Raw genomic sequence first — 23,971 nt, forward strand, 5'->3', positions numbered from 1 at the left:
CTTTTTATTTTCACACATTTACTATTTTTATTGCTTAATGGTCATTCTTATATTTCACCATTTTTTTCTAGTATCATTTTTCCTCTTCCTAAGGTACATATTTTAGTTCAGATATTCCTTTAGTGGAGGATTGTTGTAATGAACTTTTTGTATGTCTGAGAATAGCTTCATTTTTCCTTTTTTCTTGAAATATAGTTTCCATGCATATATTTAATACAATTCTCAGTTGGCAGTGATATTCTTTTTTTCTTTCTTTCTTTCTTTCTTTCTTTCTTTCTTTCTTTCTTTCTTTCTTTCTTTCTTTCTTTCTTTCTTTCTCTCTCTCTCTCTCTCTCTCTCTCTCTCTCTCTCTTTCTTTCTTTCTTTCTTTCTTTCTTTCTTTCTTTCTTTCTTTCTTTCTTTCTTTTTTGAGAGAGACTCTCGCTCTGTCACCCATGCTGGAGTGCAATGGCGTTATCTCAGCTCACTATAACCTCCGCCTCCTGGGTTCAAGCTATTCTCCTGCCTCAGCCTCCCCAGTAACTGGGAATACAGACACATGCCACCACCCCTTGGGTAATTTTTTTTTGTATTTTTAGTAGAGACAGGGTTTCACCGTGTTAGCCAGGATGGTCTCCATCTCCTGACCTCATGATCTTTCCGCCTCAGCCTTCCAAAGTGCTGGGATTACCGGCGTGAGCCATCATGTCCGGCTGACAGTGATTTTCTCTTAGCATTTTGAAGATGCCATTTTACTACTTTCTAGCTTTCATTGTTGCTGTGGAGGTCAGCTGTCAGTCTAATCTTTGTAATCTTGATTCCTTGACTAGTGCTTTCCTCTCTTCTTTAAAAAACTCCCTGACTGTTTCTAAGATCTTCTTTTTGACTTTGGTTTTCTACAATTTTATTATGATGTGTTTTGCTTGGGATTGGTTGGATTCCCTGAAACTGAGAAGCAGTGTTGATAGATTTGGCTGTGTCCCCACCCAAATCTCACCTTGAATCATAATGATCCCCACGTTAAGGGCGGGGCAGGTGGAGATAAATGAATCGTGGGAGTGGTTTCCCCCATACTGTTCTTGTGGTAGTGAATAAGTCTCACAAGAACTGATGGTTTTATAAATGGAAGTTTTCCTGCACAGATTCTCACTTACCTTCTACCATGTAAGATGTGTCTTGCTTCCCCTTTGCTTTCCACCATGATTGTAAGGCCTCCCCAGCCATGTAGAACTGTGAGTCAGTTAAACCTCTTTTCTTTATAAATTACTCAGTCCTGGGTATGTTTTTATTAGCAGCATGAGAACAATCTAATACAGACATCAACTCTGAAAAATTCGAAGCCATTATTTTTTCAAATATTTCTTCTTCCTTTTTCTCTCTATTTGCATCTTCTGGGACCCCAATTATACTTGTGTTGCATTTTCTCATTCTTTCTTTCCTGTCTTTTTATCCCTTATTTGTATTTTTCACCTTTTTCTCCCTGATGCATTCTGGGTAATTTTCCAGCTATATCTTCCAGTTTGCCAGATACACTTTTGCTGTGTCTAATGTGCTGTTTAACCCATCCAATGAGTTTTGAATTTAATTTATTATGATTTCACTTTAAGGAGTTATAGTTGGTTCTTAAAACTATTTGGTTTGACTTTGATAATCTCTTGCTCCTTTGTAATATTATAAATTCCCTTTTATTTCTTTAACTATATGAAACTTATTTAAAATTCTTTATCTGATAATTCAATACTTGTAGGCTCTATGGGTCTGATTCTGCAATTTATTGTTTCTGCGATTCTTATTCATGTTGGCTTGTTCCCATGCATGTAGGGATTTGCACTTTATTTGTAAAAATTACAAGAGGTCTAAGTTGAGGGTTCATTCCTCCAGAGAGGATTTGTGTCATTTTTGCTAGATGCTTAGAGCACTATCTATCTGGGAACACTTTAAACTAAGTTTGGAGTTTTTTATTTTTACCTTCTGGACCCACAGGTAGTATGAATTCCAGCCTCGAAGACTTACAAATATTAGCTTGTGGTAGGAAACATTAGGTAAGATGTTTTTCTCCCTGCCAGTTCCTACTCTAAGGGCCAAGGCTGAGTCAGAAAAATCCTTTTTTGTAGGGCCGCTAAGGTGTCATTTCATGGGCATTCCTGCTAATAAAAGTCCCATTCTACTCAGGTCCTAGGATTTTTCTCCAGTCTCATATGTGTCTCTTATGTGTCATATATGTTTCTAGGCCATTAGGAAATCCAAGGATTTCCTAAAGGAAAATGCTTCTGTAGCTTACTTATCCCCATTTAATTTTATTTCCTTATATTTATTTCCTCTGATTGTTTTCCTTATTCTCCTGCTAACTCGGCCATGATCTAAAAATATGTTTTATGTTTTAGCCAGTATTTTGATGTTCTATACTGGGAAGGTACTCTCTCCTCATTTAGTTCAACATATTGCCAGAAGCAAAAGCACCTATTCTTATTCCACACCACACTACTTTGCCTTCAAGCCCAACGAACACATTCAGAGATGTGGCTGAAAGTCATTTTCGTAGTGAGCAGTGTTACCAGGATCCTGTTCCCCTGTTGTTAGAATTTTCCTCTTTCTCCTAGCCCCTCTAACAATAAAGAAATCAAGAGTCTTGGTGTAAAATGAAGGGCCAATATAGCTGGATCATGATAAGAAATGAGAAAAGAGGAATGAGAATAAGTTCGATATGTAGATTGGAATTAGGTTGTGAAAGACTATTTGGGGGGCACTGGTTTTTATTCTGAGTCAACTGGGAAACCATTGAAGGGTATTAAACGGGTGAGGGATGTGAACTAATTTTATTTAAAAAATACAAATGTGGATGACAAATTCTTGAAGAGCAGAAGTGGGAAAGGGAGACAGGTTAGAAGGCTACTGCAGGAGTGCAGATAAGAAAAGAGGTAGATTGAGGTAAATGGTAATCATGAGATACAAAAATGTAGATGAATTCATTATCTGTTGTTGTGTAACTAATTACCCCCAAATTTAGCAGCTTAAAACAATAAACACTTGTATCTCACAGTTTCTGAGGACTAAAAGTTTAGGAGCAACTTAACTGGGTGTTTCTGAATCACTGTCTCTTATGATGTTGAATTGAATCATTTGCTGGGGCTGCAACCATCTCAAGGTTAAACTGGACTGAAGAATTCACTTCCAAGCTCACTTGTGTGATTGTTAGAAGGCTCATTTCCTTGCTGGCTATTGGCCAGAGGCTTTCATTCCCTGCCACGTGAGCAATCTTTTCATAATCTAATCTCTAAGTGAGATGCCGTCAACTTGGCCACATGTTATTGGTCATGCAATTCAAACCCTTGTACAATGTGGGAGGGGACTACATATGGATATCAGGAAGCGGGGCTCTTTGGGGGCCATCTTGAGGCTGCCTACCATAATGAATATGAAATCTACTTTGGTTGTAGAACAAACAAGACTTTACTCATGAATTTGTTGTGGAATATGAGGAAAAGGGAGGAGTCAAGGATGGCTTCTGGGTTTTTGGTTTGAGCTACTTACTACCATGGGAGCGAAACATATTGGAAGAGAAACATATTGGAAGCCGGGAGAAATCAAGAGTTGTATTTTCAACTTTGGAAGTTTGTGAAGCATTTTAGATACCCAGTGAACATGTCAAGTAAGCAGTTTGAATGAATAATTCTGGAACTCAGGGGAGAGTTCAAACAGAAGATTAAATTTGGGAGTCATAGCCTGTGGATAGATTTAAAACCTAGGCACTGGACAAGATCACTGAATTGCAGTCATTCTCAAGCTTAGCTGCCTATTAAAAGCTTTAAAACATTCCAACACCAGGCCATTCTCCAAATCAATGAAATCAATACCTCTGGGGGTGGCACCCAGCCATGAGTATTTTTAAAGCTCCCTAGTGATTCTAATGTACAGCCAAGTAGGAGAACCACTGACAAGGGAGAAAATGTCAATGAGAAGAGAAGGGATCCCGGGACTTCTTCATGTGTGTGGGGGTAGAGGATCATAGTGTTGCAGAGAGACAAAGTGATGGCAGAAGGCACAGCCTCTTTCACAGTACCTGAGAATTCGGTTGATCCTGTGGTTCGTGTGCTCTTGAACCAATGAATTCCACATACAGAGGTTATCATTTGTGGCCAATTAAGAGCATAGATAACCTTGGAATTTCAAAATGTAAAAAGTCGAATACATTGCTTCCATTTTGCAAGGCAATCAGACTTAATTAGACCCAACGTATTTACCAAGCATTCTTCTGGCCTTTTTAATTAGGGATAAAAGTTAAGCAATTTTGAATCTGACACTCTTTAAGAGCGGATGATTTTGTGCAAAGACATGGCTGCATTCCAGCTGGAAGTTTCTGAATTCAGGCTGCAGAGGGAAAAGAGTAAGTACCCAGCCCAGTTTAACTTCAAGTTAACAATAATATCCCAGTTTTTGCATGTGTAAAGATTTTGTGCACTTCATTGTTAAGTAGGTATTTGGAGATATTTTTCCATTTTTGGAGATTTGTGCATTTGAGAGATTCATTTTCTAATATCAAGGCCTCTATTTGCTACCCCGTCACCTCAAGCTTTTGCAGACTGGTGTACTTTGGTGAGCTAAGAGATCAATGGCACAGCTATGTTCTCAACCATTCTTCCTGAGATGTTGAAACTGTGATCTTGACTCCATTAATTTATTTTCCATGACTCTTGACTAACAAATTGAACAGGTCAAATTTATAACTATTTATAAATAACAAGGTAATTATAACCTTGGAAAGTATACGGCATATTCCCTCATCCCATACCTGTACCTCATTAGGATATTTTAAAAGATATGAATTTGTCTATGTTTTTGTTTATGATTAAGAGGATTGTTAAAGGAACCCCCCAAATGCTCTATAGTTGGAGTTCAAAGACCTAGGTTCAAGATTTAGCTCTATCATCTCTTGGCTATAAGCCCTAAGGCAAGCTTTATCTTATTAAACTGTTTCTCTCTCTGTAAAATGAACTTGATCCCTTTCTTACCTCTTTCCTGAAGTCATTGTCCATGTTGAATGGGGTAACTTGCTTTGAGGAGTGTAGAGAAATATGTGAATATAAACAGCCTTCTCTTCCTGATGTGAGGACTTGCTGTCATCACCATTTCCCCTCTTCTGGGCATATGTGCAAGCCATTCACCTGCTTTGGGCATCTGCTTCCTAGCCTTCTTGCCATCTGGCCCTTCCTTCCTTCCAAATCTCATGGCACAAACCTCATACCTCTTCACAAAGTCCTCTTTGATTAACCCCATCTGACCTGGATCGTCCTTGATGTTTTTCTCCAACACCAGAATATGATGTTCTCTTTAAATTAAATACCATATACTTGTGTGTTTCTGCCAGGTCTTCATTCTGGCTTTTCATTACATTGTTAGCTTTTGGAGGGCAGTGACTGGAGATTATTTCCCAGGTTTGCAGCAGGCATAAACAGCAAAGTTCTATTCATCAATGTGGACCACTAACTTGTCTTTATCTCCCACGTGCATTTCTCACTGATTTTCACAAATTAGCGTTGCCCAGAAAGCAATCAAGATTAGGATGTTTGTAGACATTTTCCTGCATGTATAACTCAGTCTTTTCCTTATTAAAGCAATGCCTGGCTCTCAAAGTTTTATTGGTATCAAAGTTTTAATTGGGTATCAGCCAGTGAGGGAGGGAGCAGAAACATTCATTTTTGATTTTCATTCGCAGGAGTGTGTCTCCATCAGCACACCACCAAGATTTCGACATCTCTATCCTTCCTTCCCTCTCTTTCAAGTTGTTCCAAGCCCAGTGACATTCGAAGGGATGAGTCATTGTCTAAATGTGGAGGCTGTCATTCTGCATGCACAACTGTGCTGGGTTGGGTACCATCCCAGTCTGTGATGGGAAGCATGGCTCTGACCTCACAGGGAAGAGAATTCTGAATGTAATCCTCTGTAAACTTAGAAGTGACATAAATCATGATTTGATCTTTTTTGGGGACTCAAGCTGATGCTCTGGGGATTTACATAATGAACAGACTGCTGCAGTGAGTAGAAATAACACCATTCTTGGAGACAGGAGACTTCAGTTGGAGTCTTGCTCTTGCACTCACTAGTTGTGTGACCTTGGGCAAGCCATGTTACCCCTCTGGACCTCAGAGAGGAAGCAGGTTAAACTGGATCATCTTAAAGTTAGTTTCCGTGAGGACCCAAAATTCTACTGAAAGTTATAAGATAATGTGGACGCAATCAACAAGGACTTTGTAATGTTTTCTTGGTCTCCTAATGTTTCTGCTGATCTGGAGAGGTGGTGGGGAGAGGGAGACTCTGGGAGTGACTTTCTGGATGTCTAGCAGATACATATGTAACAGGTTGTGAAAGGAAACTAGAAATGAGAGTGCAAATGGGAAAAGAGATGAAAGAAAAGTAGAAAAGTGGACATTTTGTGTTTCCCTCCACACTGCCATCCCTCTGGTTAATTGTAGATTTCTGACTGCTTCCAAGCTATCCAGGGTGCTTACTGATATCATGCAAGGCACAGGGTGTGAACCTGCATCAGCCCCAGTTCAGGGCTGGGATGATCCCCCAAATCATTGAGTTTCAGGGACAAATATTTATGGGCATTCTGTCTACCCTGAGAGGCTAAACCCACTGACCTGGGACACTCAGGTGTTGAGCCCTAGTCCTAAGTTGTGGCTTTCCTGGTTATTACTTGTCAGGGTTAGTGTTTCTTAAACCCGCCTTCCGAAAGAAGTGTCTCGTGACAAAACCAGCCTGGAAAATATGCTGGGTTGGATGAAATCAAACAGATGTCTACATTTCAAGGTTTCTTAGAGTCTTTTACTGCTAAATGTATACTGCTAACATCTAAAAGGGGAGTATAATATGCAACATTTCCTAAACTTATTTGATCATGGAGACCCCTCCCCTCAACCTCAACCTCTATTTATTTATTTATTTACAAGACTTCTGATAGACCTCTGAGAAGCAGCTTTTTGGGAAATACTGCTCTAAGTTGATGGCTGTCTAGAACGTTCCACCCCAAACCTCATCCCTTTGGGAGGTCAGTCCTGATTAACTCCAGGAGGATAGATGAGTCAGGGCTGACAGTGCCATTTCTGGCACCATTCCTTTTTAATTAAAACCTGAAAACCAAGAAAGAAGATCGGATCACATGTTCAAACAAAGGCTACATGAGTCAAGTGAGCGTTCTGGGGATCCTGCATCCATATGGACTTTCAAAGTCCCAGATGCTTTCCATAGAATGAAATAGTTAGAAGCGATTTCATCCACTCCTAGGCCCCACCACCACCCCCTGCCTTGCCCTCCCCAGGCTCCATCTGAGATGTCAGTCACCAGCCTGGCATTCCCAACAAGCCTGTTTGTGAGTGCCTCAGTGATAGGAGGCTTCCTGTATTCATGACATCTTTGAATAGCTCTGTTTAGTGAATGCCTTGCCATAGACAACTCCTCAAAAGAATTTTGCTGCCTGGGAGTGACTCTTTTCCCATTCATTTCTTAACAGATATTTATTGAGCACTTACAATGCGTAGGAAATAATGAGTGATCAAAGGTATAGACCAGTATCCTGACCTCAGGTTCCAGGAAGACATGTGCACAAAGAAATACGAGGGTGCTTACGGCTGGAGGCGAGAAGGTGCTGGGAATATCAGAGAAGGGAGAGACCAATTTCTGCTGAAGTACCCAGGGAAGCTTTAAAGAGCGGGCAGCCTCTGAACCACGCCTTGGGATGGCTAAGAGACTGGGCGTGGTGGTCAGGGAAGGGCATTAAAGATGGAAAGAGTAGCCATGGGAGGCAGGACTGGGGCAGGTTCCCAGGTGTGCACACATGTGAGTTGGGGATTTGGGGATGATAAGCAATAGCACCAAGTGGCTTCAGTCCCAGGAGGATTGATTGGAAGAACACAGGGGTTTCTGCCAGGGCAGGGAAGCACTGGTGACTCCCAGCAGCAGCTGCTCATGAACGTCCTCTTCCAGGCCCTGCCCCAGGCCCCGGTATCCCTGTATGTCTCTGAACATGCAGGTTTCCAGGAGAGAGAGCAGGATGCCTGAGGGAGGGTCATGAGGCCACCTCTAGGGTCTGTTGCAAAAAGAAGGGGAGGGTGATAATGAAACATGTGAAAAGTGCTTAGGATGGTGCCAGGCATCTAAGAATTGCTAAATGATACAATGTAAAGTATATAAATTATGCTGGGCAGTAAAAGCAATACTCCCCCAGAAAGCATCTTATGGAAGATTAGTCTGGAAGAATAGTTTGGGTCAAGGGTAAGGAGGGGTGTGTGGTGGGGGGAGGGAAAAGGGGATGGCAGTGAAGGCTTTCAGCACAGGGCAAAAGGGTCAAGGTAGCAAGATTCTTGTAGGGGCAGTGTGGGATGGACTGACAGTGGGGATCAGCAGAAGTGTTGTAGCCATCCTAGACTTAACAGCGGGGTTAAGATCACAGGTGGCAGCAGGAATGGTTTGAGTGGAGATGGATGGGCCTCGTTCTAACTCTCTGCATGGTACCGTGTGAATCCCCTCACTGGACAAGGCTTTTGACCTTCCTGTAGTCTATTTTAGACCTCGGAGCTATCTGACCTGGTTTCTTGTATCAACCACAAATTTTCCCTGGTAGTGAAAGTGTTCAAGGATGCTTAGCAGCCAAGGCTGAGGGTGCTCGTGGTGGTGGGAGGGGCAATTCCAGGAAGAGAAGTGGACAGTGTGGGTTCCTGGGGCAGAGGTTCCCAAATGCCAGTCCATAGAGAGGTGCCATGAGACAGGTGGCAAAGCTTTTGTCCTTCTCAGTAAAAACCCTGGTGTAAGGTTAGCAGCTGTCCTTTCGATGGGCCATCCTTAGCTTGGAAATTGTGCTCTTGCTTTTCTTGTAGATATATTCAAATGTCCTATCCCCTCACACCACTCACCCATCTGCACCTCCTCTCTCCTTTTTAAATAAATAATGGTCAAAGTGGATGGTGGGAGATTTTCCTCCTTAATTGTCCTAACTTAGCAAAACAAAGAACTGACAATTCCCATTTTTAAGTTGTGTAAGTCTATGGATTCTAAAAGTCTGCGAAAAATTGATGGCAGACTAGATACACAGGTTTTCTCTCTCCTCCCTCCCCATATCCATGAAGATGACAAAAGAAACAGGAAAAAGTCATAAAGGTTTAAGACTTGGGAGGGCTACCACTGAGAGAGATCAGAAGAGTGAAGAATATATATACATATTTTGAGATGGAGTCTTGCTCTGTCACCCAGGAGTGCAGTGGCGTGATCTCGGCTCACTGCAACCTCTGCCTCCCCGGTTCAAATGATTCTCATGCCTCAGCCTCAAGGTAGCTGGGATTACAGGTGTGCGCCATCACGCCCAGCTAATTTTTGTATTTTTAGTAGAGACCGGGTTTCACCATGTTGGCCAGGCTGGTCTCAAACTCCTGACCTCGGTGATTCACCCGTCTTGGCCTCCTGAAATGCTGGGATTACAGGCATGAGCCACCATGCCCGGCCAGAAGAGTGAAGCATTTCTGAAACATACTTAGGTCAATGAATGCATGGGGAAGTAACATAAAAAGAAATATGAACAGCCAAAGAAGCATGGAAGTAGGCTCAGTTTTCCTAATAATTAAATGCAAATCAAAACAAAAATGAGATACCAGTGTTTTGGTCTTATAGATCAGCAAACTTTTTGTCAGTCTGATAAAAATGCAATGTTCTGTGTGGTCAGGATGCAGAGAAACTATCCTTTTCATAGGTTGATGTTTCATATGTAAGTTATGAACTTCTGAAGGGGAATTGGGTAATTATCTGTCAAATAAACATATATAACACACCTTTTGGATTCTGCGATTCTACTCTCTTAACTGACTTTCAATTACCAAGCTCCCAGTTCCTTCAGTGACACGCTCTGATAGACGCCAGGAATGCACTAAAGGCTTCATAGAGTTTCTTGCCTTCTAAGAATCTACTCTGTTTATTCCCAAACCTGTTGTACCTGGTGATCTTGCAATTTAATCACAATTATATGAATCTGAAATCTGAGTGGAAGTGTTTGTTTTTTAACTACAAATACTGTGTTGAATGTATTTTTTAGAGAAAATATAGACTTTTTATGTTCAACAGTGTGGAGATGGTTGATTAATTCTGATTCATCCCTGAGATGAAATATTATTCTGCTAATAAAATTATGCTGTCAAAGGAAACGCCAAGTGAAAACAATAAAGATATATAATTATGTTTCAGTGGGATTCTGGTGTTATAAATATACATATTGGTTTACAGTGCCTCTGGATGGTGGTAATACAAGTGATTTTCATTTTGTTCTTGACACTTATTTTCCAAATTCTATATAATGACTACGTATTACTTTAGTCATCATGAAAAGACATTTAAGAAACTTATTTTCTGAACATACATTGATAATAATCATAATTAAAAATTGCTAGTACATAGCTGATAAACTAGCAATCTCATGCAGGGGAAATAAAGGACTTCCATGAACTTGTTTTCAGTAGAGCCCCTGGCCTACTCTCAAGACCAGAGTCACAGGACTATCAGCTACATTATTGGTTAATGGGAGACAAGACACGTACAGCTCAGGATAAGACCAGCTACTGAGATGAGGGGCAGAGGTGGTTAACGTGGGCTGGACACATTAGTTTACAGGGGCCAGGAATGCAAATGTGAAATTTTGTATTCCAAATTTTCTTGGTCACTGACTCCTTTTTGTTTTAAATTGGGAAATATTTTAGATATTAAAAAAAAATCCAAAGACTATTTAATGAATACTGACACGGGAAAGGTTCCCTTGGCCCCCTCGAAGGGCGTGACCCCACGGCAGTGTCCAGGGGTGAATGTTTACAGCTCCTGAAACCCCAGTGGGCGTGTGTTACTGTGTGCTCTTTTCGTTTGCCGTCTATAGGAGGCTTGTGTTAACCAGCTCAGTTAGACCCTCTACCTTGTTGCAAGGACAGAGGGCTTTCTGTATCCTGGATTCTTGCCTTGGTGTAGCGGAAGGATCGGATCACATGTGGGCTTGGAGAATGAATGCAAAGTTTTATTAAGTGAAGTAGCTCTCCGCCCATGGGGCAGCCAGAAGGGAGATGGTTTTTCCCTGGAGTTGGGCCACTCGGGGCCCCGGCTTTCCTCCGATTGCTCCGGCCAAACTCTGCCTTGTCCCGCCAGTTGAGATCAGTCAGAGTGCGGGTTCCGTCTGTTGGCGTGCTCTTCTGCTAGCATGCTCCCCTCAATGTCCGGCTGCTTGTCTTCTTCCGCCGATGTGTTCCTCTCACCATCCAGCAGCTTCCGTCTCTGCTTTGCTAGGGTCTCAGGTTTTTATAGGCCCAGGATGGGGGCGTGGAGAGCCAGGGTAGTCTTGGGAAATGCAACGTTTTGGGAAAAGTCAGAAGAGCCTGTCCTCACCTGGGTCCGTAAGGTAGAGCCCTAACCATGGACCACGCCCTCCTCTACCCAGCACTTCCCCTCCCTTCTTCCTTTCACTTAAAGGGACCATGCCCTTCCTTTCCCAGCACTCCTGTATCAATACTATGCATCTTCCTATCAGTTTAAGAAACAAAATATGTAAGTATGGTTGAAACCCATCATGGTTATCTTGTCCCAAGATGAAACAAGTGTTCTAACTTTGATGTTTTCATTTCCATGCATCATGTATTTATACGTTTAATATCTATACTTTTTTTTTTTTTTTTTTTTTTTTTAAAGAGACAGGATCTTGCTTGGTCGCCCAGGCAGGAATGCAGTGGTAGGATCACAGCTCACTGCAACCTTAAACTCCTGGGATCAAGCGATCCTCCATCCTCAGTCTCCAGAGTAGCTGGGACTACAGGCATGAGCCACCACACCTGGCTAATTTTTAAATATTTTTGTAGAGATAGGGTCTTGCTATGTTGCCCAGGCTACGCTTGAACTCCTGGCCTCAAGTAGTCCTCTGGCCTTGGCCTCCAAGTAGCTGGGTTTACAGGCTACTGTAATCCCACGGAGCCACAGCATCTGGCCACATATGTCCTTAATATCTTATTTCGTGTACTTTTAAGTTTATATAAAGGTATCATACTGCATATATCTGCCTGAAACTTTTTTTTTGTACAATGGATCCATGTTGATACATGTAAGCCCTAGGTTCCTTAATTTTGACAACTATGCATTTTTCCATTGGATCATTATTTATGTATTCTGTTGATAAACATGTGTGTTGTTTCCAAGTCTTTTCCTGTTAAAAGCGAAGCTGTGATACACATTGTTATGCTTTCAAGATTTTTTTCCCAGAAGAGTAGATTTTTAGGTGCTCTTACTATATAAAAAAAAATTGGGCAAATTTGTGGGAAAATGGATATTTTAATGCACTATAGTAACTATTAATATTTCATTCTCTATATGTGTGTTAAAACATCATGTTATATACTTTAAATACGTATAATAAAATTAAAACAGAAAAAGAAGGAATAATCTTATATTTAAGCCCATAAAAATAAAAAACTGTGTGTGAAAAAGTTAATAGAAATTAAAAAGTAAATAAAAGATTGGGTTCAAATGTAAGCAAATAACCAGGGTTTATATCTTTGTAACCCCCCGCCCCCCGTGTTTTCCTGCATCTATGGAGGTGTTTATCTAACATTTTAAATTATCTTCCTGATGATCCTGGAGCTAGGCAGCTAATTTGATGGAAACTATGAGATGAGGTAAAGATTCTTATAAAGACCAATTCCTTAAAGTTTTTCAGAACATCACCCTCCAAGAGGGCATTTCAAAAGTCGCCTCCCACAGTCAGGGGGTTGGAAAAGAATGCAGGTATTGTCACACCCTGCCAGTAATTCATCATGCGGGAAATGGGGATGTGTGAGCTGGAGTGTTGTGATAGCTAGGGACTGTTAGAGAAGAACTGAAGAACAGCATGCTTAGCACCGGCTTATTTGAACAATATATGATTATTATGGGCCAATGCCTGGGGCTTGGGTATATTTTTGTTAAGGTGAAATTTTCTTTGTAATAGAATTGGTTATAATGGGATTTGATCTCCATTCATCTCACTTACCCGTTCTCCCTCTGGCTGCTTTGATCGCTCTTGCTGTCTTTGCAGCAGTCAACTCTGCGTGTCTGAGGACCCAAGCATGCCTCTAATTTGTGACCAAAAGTTCTCCAATGGGGCTGTCCTCGTAAAACTTAGATCTCTTTGATTTACCAAACATTCATCCATCATTGATGGCCTCACTCAATCTGCCTTACAACGTGTTTATTGTCTTACTTAGCTTGTCCCCCTCGGAACTCTCCTGGCCTGTTTAGACGCATCCTGGCTTGTCGCACATTATGGATGATGAACAGTTATGTTCTGGAGGGTTCTGAGGTTTCGCCCCTGGCCGGTGTGAGTGCCGTGTCTGTCTGGGCGGGGTAGCAGGCAATTAGAGGATGATACTCATTTGCTTCACATCCCAGGTTTTGAAAGGCACATCTGCCAGCCATCTTGTAAGAATGTTTGGAGTTAAATTGCTAAGTTTGACCAAGAAAAAGGGTGGGCATGATGCAAGATGCAACCCACCAAATTGCCACTGCAGCCTACACAATTCAAAGGCCATGCCCCATGGGCAGTGGTTTTGTTGGCCAATGTTTGTACAAATAAATAATTTCTCTTCTCCTGAGTTGCTATGTTAAGTATGTTAAACATTGGCTGTATCCGCCTAATCAGTTTCTTCCCTTTCTTCTTCTGTACATAGGTTGATTCTGCAAGAAGGTGAAATGCAGGAAATTGTCTAATGGCATTTCACTTGATAGGTGGTAAAGGGCTCCTCACTAGACATGTTTCCTCAGCTGAAGGACCTGTGATCCTACCATTCGTGGCCTCCAGGAAAATGTGACGATCACGGTTGGGGAATGTAAATCGCCATCACTTTGATTAATTAATTAATTAGCTTAGCCAGAGGTTCAAGTCTCACAGAAAGTGCAACACGATGATCATTCAGAAAACTTTTCACAAAGAGGGGGCATGTGCTCTGTTAGGGACTAGTGATCCAAAGATATTGCCCACATCTTGCTGTGCTCTGCCCTAGGTAGGGGCATAGTCTAGGGGTATGTTTGAAAGAGCACTGAACTGGGGGCTGTGGGCCTTGAATTCTGGTGGCAATCCTGTACCAGATCTGAGAGCTGGTTGACCCAGGGAGCCTTTGGGGCCACCATTTCCACATCTTTATAGTGGGAAGAGGGTGGAATAGGATCTATAAAGTCCCTTCTAAGTTTGCCTGCTGTGAGTATATAGGTATTTATTTTTCTTGGGTAGCTATTACATCTGTGTGGGTCACACATCAGTACAAAATGTCCTTCCCTCCCCGTGCCTCACCTGCTCCTCTCCCTACTCAAGCAGCCACCACTGGTGTTAGTTTCTTACCCTTCAGAGATTTAAGAAATGTAAGTAAAAGCTAACACAAGTCTAAATTCTTTATCCCTCTTTCTTTTTCTTTTTTGAGATGGGGCCTTGCTCTGTCACCCAGGCTGGAGTGCAGTGGTGCAAACCTGGCTTCCTGCAGCTTTGACCTCTTGGACTCAAGTGATCTTCCCACCTTAGCCTCCTGGATAGCTAGGACAACAGGCATACACCATCATCCCTGCCTTATCTATCTATCTATCTATCTATCTATCTATCTATCTATCTATCTATCTATCTATCTTGTAGAGATGGGGTCTCCCTATGTTGCCCAGGCTGGTCTTGAACTCCTAGGCTCAAGTGATCCTCCTGCCTTGGCCTCCCAAAGTGCTGGGATTACAGGCATGAGCCACCGTGCCCATCCCTCTCTTTCATCTAACATAAGATATGGCATACTATAAACATTGTTCTTCGTCTTGCTTTTCTCCCCCAATTAACAGTGTGTCTCAAATCTTTCCATGTCAATATAGAGCTTCTTCAATTTTTTTTATAGCTATATAGAATTCCATTGTACATATGTTCAATACTTTAACTAGTTCCCATACAGATGACAATTTGGCTGTTTCCATTCTTTTACTGCTATAAGCAATGCCAAAATGTATAAAGTTGTATTTATATCATTTTGCATGCTGCTAAGTGTGTCAGTAAGATAATTCCTAGAAGTGGAGTTTCTAGGTCAAAGATATACATTCTGGTAATTTTGAAACTGTGATAGATTTTTTTCATCTTTTTTTTTTCTGACATCACCTCTGACATCAAATATATGTGGGGTTTCCAATACCAAGTCTCTGATTTTCCGGCACCAATTGTGTGTACAACCATTCAATTCAATTTTGACAGTAACTACTGAAAGATTGCACTGGACTCCACAGGTTTAAGGCCTCAGTCCCACAAAACTGCCCCCACTACCTACAAAGGAGATGGCTGGGCTACCCACACTTCTGCCTGGCCAACTGTAAATTCTGGGGTTTCTGCAATGCCCCCTTCCTTTGCCCCAGAATGGCTCACAGAACTCGGGAAAGTGCTTTACTTACTATTTCTAGTTTATTATAAAGGATAGCAGTCACGAACAATCAAATGGAAGTGATTTCCATGGTGGGAGTGGTGGGCAGAGCCCCTGAGTCCTCTAAGTGCCATTTCCTCAACACACCAGTGTGTTCACCAACCTGGAAGCTCCCAGGATCTCATCATTCAAGAGTTTTTAGAACCTTGTCTCCAGACCCCCTCCCATCCTGGAGGTCAGGGTGGGGTGGGGATGGGGCTGAAAGTTCCCACCCTCTGATCACATGTTTGTTCTTTCTGGTGACCAGAACCATCCTGAAGCTATCTAGGGGCTCCATCTTGCGTCAACTCCGATGTGGTTGACAGGGGACTCCTACAAACAACAAAAGATACTCCTAACACTCTGAAAACCCCAAGGGTTTTAGAAGCTGTGTGCTAGGAACTGGAGACAAAGACCAAATGCACTTTTCTTTCTTTCTTTTCTTTTCTTTTCTTTTTTTTTTTTGAGACAGAGTTTCACTCTTGTTGCCCAGGCTAGAGTGCAATGGTGCTATCTCGGCTCACCATAACCTCTGCCTCCCCAGTTCAAGTGATTCTCCTGTCTCAGCCTCCCAAGTAGCTGAGATTACAGGCATGCGCCACCACGCCTGGCTAATTTTGTATTTTTAGTAGATACAGGGTTTCTCCATGTTGGTCAGGCTGGTCTCAAACTCTTGACCTCAGGTGATCCACCTGCCTCGGCCTCCCAAACTGCTGGGATTGCAGGTGTGAGCCACCACGCCCAGCCATGCTCTTTTTATTATAACACAGAAAGTTACAGTCAAAACATCCTAATAATCCCACTCCTACCATTAGTGAATTTGAATATTTAAAAAAATATTATTTATTTATTTATTTATTTTTGCAGAAATGGGGTCTCACTATGTTGTGCAGGCTGGTCTCGAACTCCTGGCCTCAAGCCATCCTCCCACCTTGGCCCCTTCAAAGTGCTGGGATTACAGGCCTGAGCCACTGTTGCCCAGCCCTTTTGCCAACTTGATAGTGATAATGGAATCTCAGAGTAGTTTTAATTTGTATTTCTTTTGTTCTGAATGAGGTTGAGCATCTTTTTATATATTGGTGAGCTGTCTACATTTTGAACAGGTAGGTTTTGAGGGGAGGAGAATGGAAGAATCCAGAACATTATACTCCTTATGGAAGGTGAGAGGAAGGGCTGTGGGGTCCCACAAATGGGAATATGCAAGGGTCAGATATGAACCGAAGGTCTCTGATTTTTTTCTCTCATGTTTTTATTAGAGTCAATCTTATTTGCTTCATCTACTGCCCACTCCAGGGTTCCAACCGGACCCCCTCTGGGTGAGCCAGTCACAGTTCCATTAGTAGGAGACCTCAGGCTTCCTGGAAGATCCTCCGAGATGAGGTTCCCTGGGCAAGCCCAAGTGACCCTGCCTAAAGCCCAGCTGAGAGCCTGGTTGCTGGTCACCGCGTTCTGATGCCCTTTGAAGAATCGAAATTCCAGGGCGAGGAGTGCCCGGGACCTCATCCAGTGCCTGTCTCCACCTCCCTCTTGACACCAGAAGGTGGCATTGCTGTGGTCGCCCAGACTTTTGCACATTCAAGACAGGAGAATAAAAATCCATAAGACTCTCCGGTCCTTGAAATAGTGGGAAGAGGAGAGAGAAGAAGGGAGAGAAAGGTGGTAACCCTGTCCTGGGGAGTGACAGTCGCTGTCAGCCCCGGCCAGTACAGATGGATTTGTGTCCAGCAACCCCATATTCCAAGATGTGTGGCTGCCAATAGGCTGATGCCTGAAGGGCTGTCCAGAGAGGGGCATCCTCTGTGAAGCAGCGGAGGCAGAAATGTGACAATGTTTACTCTCCAAGAAAAAGAATTTAAACCATGCCCATCCTTCCTGACTTATACACACCTCACTTCTCCTGTCTCCTTTCAAGAGGTTCTCCCAACTCCTGCTGCGTTAGTCTCTGAGGACTCCTCCACCTCGGTGGCCTCTTGGCAGGTCCCCTTTTCTTCGTCCCCCTCAGCAAAGGCTGCTTAGAAGCAGGCACACTGGGAACCTTCTAGCATAAACCCAGTGGTGCAGGTGGAGGAAGGTCTGGAGGGTTGTGTGTGTTGCAGGCCAGGGTGAAGGGGCTTTGAGATCCGCTAAGACCAGGTAAGCCTGGTTCTCTTTGTAACTTAGGGACCCAGCTCTTGAGAGCGTTTGGTATACGTCCATTTTACGGCACTTGACTCTGCTTCCCTCTCTGTAAAATGGTTGTAAGTGTTCCTGTAGCCTCCTCATCTCTGGAAATGTTGAAAATCCCAAAGACTCAAGAATTCCAACCAGAAGACCTCAGGTCTTCTCCAAGGAGCACAGTGGGCGGGTGTGGAGAACTGTCCTTTCCTTGAAGTTTGAACAATCCCGAGGCAGCGTGTCCCCCCGGGCGGTGATAGACGGAGGTCCCCGGCGGCGGGCTCTCTTGGCAGCAGCCTGCCCTGCGTCTGATGAGCAGCCAGCTCAGAATGAAGATAAAGCACCGTGGGGCTTTGATGGACGACGGGCTCAGCTTCTCTTGAAATTGGTCTCTCAAAACAATATACAAACTAATACACAAATCAATGCAAAGTGTTTCAACTGCCAGGAAAACTCAGTCCATCTATCACACTTAAGAGAAAGTGGGGGCTGTGGCACTCGGCCATTGCCTGAGTCCCCAAGGCCCGGGGAAAGGGATGCTTGGTCCCCAGAAACTGATTGCGTGATTGAGCATGTCCCTCTTGAGCGTGGACCCGAGGTTGACTTGAAATGAGAAGTGGGAGGGAATTCCCGGCCTCATCATGCTGCAGGACTAGATGAGGGGGGCCAACGTGCCTTTGTTTCTCTGCTCCCCATTGGCCACTCATGGATGGGCTGAACCTTTGAGGGTAGCCATTGGCTCAGGTCCTGTGGGAGGGTAGTAGCTCCAGGCCTTGAACTAGTGATGATGCACAAGTGCAGGTCGTAACTCAAGGTGACTAAGAGCTGGGCATCCTGGGGGTCGGCTAATGTACTTGGGTTCTCCAGAGTTGTTTGCAAGCATCCTCAGCATCCCTCCAGCCTGTTCCTCCTGCCTCTCCGCCCATCTGGGAACTTCATGTTTCATTCTACCCCCGACTTTTTTTTTTTTTTTTTTTTGAGTTAGGATCTCATTCTGTCACCCAGGCTCCAGGCTGGAGTACAGTGGTGCAATCACAGCCTTATTGCAGCCTTGATCTCCTTGCCTTAAGTGATCCTCCCACCTCCGCCTCCTGAGTAGTTGGGAATACAGGCACATGTCACCACCCCTGGCTAATTTTTTTAAAAAAATTATTTTGTATAGAGATGGAGCCTTGCTGTGTTGCCCAGACTGGTCTCAAACTCCTGACCTCATGCAATCCTCCAGCCTTGGCCTCCCGAGTAGGTGGGACTATAGGGGCACACCACCATGCCTGGCAAATTTGTTTATTGTATTAAAAAAAAAATTTTTTTGTAGACAGGATCTCGCTATGTTGCCCAGGCTGCTCTTGACCTCCTGGCCTCAAGCGATCCTCCCACCTTGGCCTCCCAAAGTGTCCAGCCTCATTCTCTAAATAATGACACTATATGCCTTGAGTTATGCATTCTTCCACTGAAATCAAGTTCTTAGATTTATACCAATCTTATTTACTCTAGAAACTTCTTAAAACTTACATGTATATCATACCTTGCAGGTTGCAAAATCTTTTCATGTCCATGGTTAGTAGCATCATCTCCATTTAACAGGAGAGGAGATTGAGGCTCAGAAAGGTTAAATGCCATGACCAGGCTGCCAGAAGGGAAAACCTGGTAGGAATTTAGGAAATGTGTTGCAGTTCCAAGCCCTGTTCACAGAAGCTGGCCTCTGGCATGGACTCTGTGCCTCCCATCTGATATATTTCAGATGTGTGTCCTCACCCAAATCTCATGTTGAAGTGTAATCCCCAGTGCTAGGGTGGGGTCTGGCGGGAGGTGTTTGGATCATGGGGGCAGCTCCCTCATGGCTTGGTGCTGTCTTTGTGATAGTTCTCAAGACATCTAGTCATTTAAAAGTATGCGGCACTTCACTGCCCCACCCTTCTCTCTCTCTCTGTTGCTCCTGCTTTTGCCATGTGAAGTACCTGCTCCTGCTTCACCTTCTGCCATGAGTGAAAGCTCCCTGAGGCCTCCTCAGAAGCAGATGTCACTGTACTTCCTGTACAGCCTGCAGAACCATGAGCCAATTAAACCTCTGTTCTTATAAACTACCTAGTCTCTGGCTGGGCGCAGTGGCTGACATTTGTAATCGCAGCATTTTGGGAGGCCAAGGACGATGGATCATTTGAGGTCAGGAGTTTGAGACCAGCCTGGCCAACATGGTGAAATCCCCGTCTTTACTAAAAATACAAAAATTAGCCAGGTGTGGTGGTGGGCACCTGTAATCCCAGCTACTCAGGAGGCTGAGGCAGGCGAATCACTTGAATCTGGGAGGCGGAGCTTGCTGAGAGCCAAGATCTCACCAGTGCACTCCAGCTGGGGCAACAGAGCAAGACTCTGTCTCAAAAAAAAAAAAAAAAAAAAAATTATCCAGTCTCAGGTATTTCTTTATAGCAATGCGAGAACAGCCTAATACACAGTCTTCCAAGGACTCCAAAGAAGCGTTAGAAACTCCATCCTTCCCTTCCATTGTTAGTTTCTGATCTCTTGGTGGCACTAGCCATGTGGCACATGGGGCCGGCATGAGCATCAGCTCCTGTTCTTTAGTGGACTGGCAATTTGCCCAGAGTAAAAGATGATTACTTTTTAAGGATTTTCCCCCCATGACTAAAAAAAATGAAAGAATAATCTTATCTGCAGCCTTCAGAATAAAGAAATGACTGGAGATCCCAGTAAAGGGATTCTATAACTCACAGGATCAGAAGAACTCCTAGATCTTACCCCTCCTCCTACCTCCCTCCAGGCCATATCCACAGTGCCCCAGCCAGGTCTGCGGCTGACTGACTTGTGGGTATTTCCAGGGAGACAGAGATGCCCTTCTTCCGGAGCTTATCCAAATGGTTGGAAGTTCATCTTAAATCCCTCTATCCACAATTTGGATCCATGGTCTTTAGTTGGTCTTTGTCTTAGTTATGGTGTCTCAAACCTGTGAAGCCATTCCTTGAACCTGTGGGCTGTTCTCTGTGCTATTGGGGTCACCCCTGACATGTGTGGTCGGTCCTGGATGTCCTGCTGTATTGAGGATATGAGCAAAGTGGAGGCCCCTGGAGGAGTGAGCAGGACACGGAGAGGACCGATCACCATGCTACATCGAGAACAATCCAACAATGTGCATCCTATAGAAAAGGGAGTTGACTGATCAACTGGGGTTCAAAGGGGATACACTTAGGAAAAGGCAGGGATATGTGGGGATTAGGAGCATGAAGACGGGGAGCTTCTGGGAATGAGGCCGGAGGTCTCACACGGGCTTGGGCATTTGTTCCTGAGGGCAGTAGGGAGCCAGTGAAGGTCGGTGCATGGCAGTGGCCTATTTGGATATTGAGCAGAGGTCAGCAGGTGGCCACATGGAGAAGGGGCTGGAGGGGACAAGGCTGAGGCAAAAAGGGTCTTAGGAGACTGGAGCAAGGTCTGCCTTACCTGAAGCAGAAGCTCATGGCTCTTCTGTTGCTGGAGAGAGGCTCTGGGGATTACACGGGCTCCTCCTCTCCCTTGGAGGGCCTGATCTCAGAGGAGGGGAGGTGGGTGTGGGTGATGGAGGGGCTTTGCTAGCTGACCCCCATCAGGGGAGGGGGCACACTGCTCTTGCAGCAGGTCACATGAGGTGTGGCCAATGGTAGAACTGCTGTTGTGAGAGTGTCTCCCCTCGTGGTGCTATCTAGGCACTTATTCAAGCTTCTGGGCCTCAGGGCTTCTGGGAAGGCCAGGTCCTTAGGGTGGAAACTTCTAGGCTTACTTTAGGGGAAAAGTCCCAGAATGGTCCCCGAGGAGCAGACAGCGGGGTGTTTCTAAACACCCGTTCCTTGTTTCTGTGGCTAGAAAAACCAACAAACAAAACCTCTTATTTTTGCAGGAAAGTAGAAGGCAGAGACTCAAGGTCATTCCAGGAAAGCCTTTGCAGGTCGTGGCTCTGGTCTGAGGAGTCAAGTTTCACTTAGCCCCAGAGGCCACAGCCGTGCACTGCTGTAATAGAGTAGGGCTCATGGAGGTTGAAGCCTTTCCCACTATAGACTTAAACAAAATTACAGTAAAATACACATCACATATTACCATCTTAACTAAGATGTACCATCTTAACTATCTTATGTGTTCAGTTCCATAATGTTAAGTACATTCAAGTTATTGCACAACCGTCACCAACATCCATCTCTGGAACTCATTTCATCTTGCAAAACTGAAGCTCTACTGCCATTGAAAAACAGCTCCCCCTAGCTCCCAGCACCCCGGACCCTGACAACCACCCTCTAGCTTCTGTCTTTATGTACCTATTCTAGGTGCCCCACGTGAGTGTGTGATTCCACTTACATTTCACTTAGCAGAATGTCCTCAGGATTTATCCATGTGGTAGCCTGTGTCAGAATCTCCTTCCTTTTTAAGTCTGAATAGTATTCCATTGTGTGTATGGACCGTGTTTTGTTTATCCATTCGTCCATCAACACGTATTTGGGCTGCTTCTGCCTTTTGGCTATTATGGCGAATGCTGCTATGAACACGGGCGTGCAAACATCTCCTCGGGACCTTTCTTTTTCTTTTGGCTGTATACCCAGAAGTAGAATTGCAGGGTCATATGGTAGTTCTATTTTTAATATTTTGAGGAACACCATGCTGCCTCCATAGTGGCTGCACCATTTTCCGTTCCCACTAACAGCCACTGCAGCGTTTTTGTGCCATGCCTGTAAGCTACAAAGCCACCATGGGAGGCTAGAATGAAGACTGAGTTACAGCCACACCGGGCACATAATTCAAGCCTCAACCATACCACTGCACAGCCCTGAGGCCCCAGGGGAGCAGGGAGCCGTGGAATCTCCCAGCCAACTGTAGCTCAAAATTACTTTTGTTCAATTTCAGAGCCTTGGGTTTAAATGTAAAAATTCCCCCTAAATGTCCATTTAAGGAACTATAAAAGTTTTGAATAAGCTTTCTCAGATCCAGGGCTATATGCTCTTTATAGGGCCAATTGCTTCACTTCATGGTCTTTCTTCACTTCCTTTTTTTGTTTTTTGTTTTGTTTTGTTTTGTTTGTTTGTTTGAGACAGAGTCTTGCTCTGTCGCCTGACTGGAGTGCAGTGGCACGATCTCAGCTCACTGTAACCTCCACCTCCCGGGTTCAAGTGATTCTCCTGCCTCAGCCTCTTGAGTAGCTGGGATTACAGATGTCTGTCACCATGCCTGGCTAATTTTTTTTTTTTTTTTTTTTAAGTAGAGACATGTTGGCCAGGCTGGTCTTGAACTCCTGATCTCAGTCAGGTGATCCACCCTCCTTGACCTCCCAAAGTGCTGGGATTACAGGTGTGAGCCACTACGCCCGGCACACTTCCTTTTCTTATTGGGAGGAATTTTGAAATGTCTCATTCTAAACAGGACTTTGTTTCTGGGGATCTCAAGATGCTATAGGGGCTTTTTGCTACCCTGTTCTGTGAGATTACCCTGAAGTCAGAAGATGCAAGAACTAATATCCCTAGCTATGGCTTCTCTAAAGGAGATGTAGATACAGTGACTCCTCATTGAGGGGTTGTCTTAGACTCTCCTCTCTGGGAACTGCACACATCACACCAGGCCTCCAGTGGCCATGTGTCTGCTGTGTTTTCTCGTCTCTCTTGTTTACCAACTTAGGGACTGACTACTGACCCACACTGAATACTTCATATTTTTCTGAAAATCTGGGTTGTGTCTAAGGCAGTGGTCAGTGATCCAGCCAAATTCTACCCATCACCTTCCTGTTTTTGTAAATAAAGTTTTGTTAGAACACAGCTGCACGCCCATTTATTTGCAACTTGGCCGTGGCTGTTTTCGTGAAACAATCAAGTTGAATAGTCATACCAGAGACTGCAAAGTCCATAAAGCCAAAAAAATTTTCTATCTGGCCTTTATGGAAATTTGCCAGCCCTTGGTCTAAGGAAATGTCAGTCTCTGTGCATGGTCAAACCAGTGTATGTGATCCCCCATTCGGAGGGGTAGCCACATTCTGCCATGTACACAGAAGAGAAGAGAAGAGAAAGCCAGTCTTCAGGAAGAGAGACACAGCACACAGAGAGAGCTGGAGTTGGGAGATGAGACATGGAGGCAAATCCTGATAGCTCCCGATTCCTCAGTCCAATAGCCTTTCTTTTTGTTTTGAGACTAGGTCTCACTCTGTCACCCAGGCTGGAGTGCAGTGGTGCGATCACAGCTCACTGTAGTCTTGACCTCCTTGGGCTCAGGTCATCCTCCCACCTCAGCCTCCCAAGTACCACAGGCACATGCCACTACGCTCAGGTAATTCTTGTGTAATTTTGTAGAGACTGGGCTTTGCCTTGTTGCCCAGGCTGGTCTCTAATTCCTGGGCTCAAGTGATACCTCTGCCTCAGCCT

The 23,971-nt window shown here is 44.0% G+C and overlaps 1 long non-coding RNA gene across 2 annotated transcripts in view; it reads left to right on the forward strand.

Annotated features, from left to right (window-relative positions):
• The window catches only part of LOC105471362 (uncharacterized), a 70,349-nt gene that overhangs the window by 26,488 nt on the left and 19,890 nt on the right, over positions 1–23,971 (forward strand). The window lies entirely within an intron of this gene.

This window comes from Macaca nemestrina, chromosome 4 (assembly GCF_043159975.1).
Source record: "Macaca nemestrina isolate mMacNem1 chromosome 4, mMacNem.hap1, whole genome shotgun sequence".
Taxonomy (NCBI): Eukaryota; Metazoa; Chordata; class Mammalia; order Primates; family Cercopithecidae; genus Macaca; species Macaca nemestrina.